The sequence below is a fragment of the Dipodomys ordii genome, unplaced genomic scaffold (assembly GCF_000151885.1).
Source record: "Dipodomys ordii isolate 6190 unplaced genomic scaffold, Dord_2.0 Scaffold208, whole genome shotgun sequence".
Taxonomy (NCBI): Eukaryota; Metazoa; Chordata; class Mammalia; order Rodentia; family Heteromyidae; genus Dipodomys; species Dipodomys ordii.
Window position 1 is genome coordinate 38,816 of NW_012267424.1, and position 1,952 is coordinate 40,767.

Genomic DNA, 1,952 nt, shown 5'->3' on the forward strand with positions numbered 1-1,952 from the left:
AAAAACAACAACAACAAAGAAAAACCTCTGGTGTCCATGTCTTAGAGTTCATTTTGCTTAGCATCATCTTACATTGTCATATGTACATAGCTATTGAGCTATTCTGCTCATTTGCTAAGACTATCCTAGATGTATACTAATTATTGCAAATAAGGGAAACCATGGGACCTATGTCCCTTTGGGTTTGGCTTACTTCACTTAATATATTTTTTTTGAACTCTTTCCATTTCCTTACAAATGGGATGATGTTATTCTTTCTGATGGATGCATAGAATTCCATTACATATATGTATAGATAGATAGATAGATAGAGTTAGATAGATATAAGTATATCTATCTACCTATACATATCACATTTTCTTGATCTATTCATCTACTGAGGGGCATCTGGATTGGCTCCATATCTTAGCTATGGTGAATAATGCTGCTATAAAAATACTTGTGCTGTTGGGCTGGGAAGGTGGCTCAGTGGTAGAGCGCTTGCCTTGCATGCATGAGGCCCTGGGTTCGATTCCCAGCACCACATAAGCAAAAAGAAAAAAGCCGGAAGTGGCGCTGTGGCTCAAGTGGTAGAGCGCTAGCCTTGAGCTGAAGAGCTGAGGGACAGCACCAAGGCCCAGAGTTCAGGCCCTACGACTGGACCCAAAAAAAAAAAATTACTTGTGCTGGTAGCTTTAGTGTGGCCTTGTTTGTGGTCATTTGGGCAAATGCACAGAAGTGGGATTGCTTGGTCATAGAGGAACTCTATGTGGAGTCTTTTGAGGAACCTCCATGCTGCTTTCCAGAGTAGTTGAAGAAGCTTACATTCCCACCAACAATGTAGTAGCATACCCTTTTGACCACATCCCCTCCAGCATCTGTTGTTATTAAATTTCTTGCTTATAGCCATCTAATTGGGGTGAAGTGGAATTCAATGTTGTTTTTATTTACATTTCTTTTATGGCTAGAGAAGTTGAGCATTTCTTCATGTGTCTATTGGCCATTCTTATTTCCTCCCCAGATCAGTCTCTTCTTTAAGTCTTTAGCCCCCTTATTATAAACTTTTTTACACTGCTCTATCTTCTAGTATGCAAGACAGAACAAGAGAGCCAGACACATGGGAAAACTCTACCAGAGCCATGAGCAGGCTAATACTGCTTTATGACAAGACAGATAGATCCATGAAACAAAACCAAATGTTCACATGGGATTTTGTATATATGGTGGAGCTGGCATTACAAACTAGTGAAGGAAAGGTGTAGGCGTTTTTTGTTGTTTGATTTTTTTGTTATAACTGGGTAGCAATCTGGAAAAAATTTAAAGTTAGTTCCTTATAATATTGAACTTCACACATGAACAAATTACTTCTATATATACGTTTTAAATTTTGAAAAAGTATGCAAGTATTAAGTAATTGGAGCATGAAGAAAAATTTGTGACCATGGTATAAAATGCAGAGACTATAATATATATGTGTAAATTCAGCTTAACAAATAGAATTAGAAAATAAGTTGCATAACACTTAAAATTGTGCATGGCAAGTAAGTGTACATAAAAGTCAAAATATAGCAAAAATGTATTTCAGATTCATAACAAAGACAGTTGGTTGACTTCCTTAATATATGATATGAACAAGTCAATAAAAAAGAAGGATTAAGAAAAGCACAAAGAATGTAATAAGGGAGGAAGACAGTAAAAATGTTTTTTAAATTTATGAAAAAAAATTCATGGTCTCATTACTAATGCTACATAAAAGTAAATTATAATTGCAATGCGTTACAATTTTTAAAACTATCAGAAAGAAATTGTTAGCATCTGTTGTTTGACAAGTTGGGTAAAGTTGTAATTCTAGGAGAAAAGATAAACATCAGATTAAAAAAGAAAATTGTCATAAGCCAAAAAAGCAAATTAAGTTCTCTCATGAGTTTGGGACACACACCCATTGCTGTTACCACTATTTTCCCTGAGAAATG

General features: G+C 35.5%; 1 non-coding gene across 1 annotated transcript; it reads left to right on the forward strand.

The window, feature by feature from the left end:
* The first annotated feature begins 455 nt into the window (after positions 1 to 455).
* Positions 456 to 523, forward strand: Trnaa-ugc. Its single transcript has one exon. It is a non-coding gene; the product is annotated as a tRNA-Ala (tRNA).
* Positions 524 to 1,952: the final 1,429 nt, after the last annotated feature.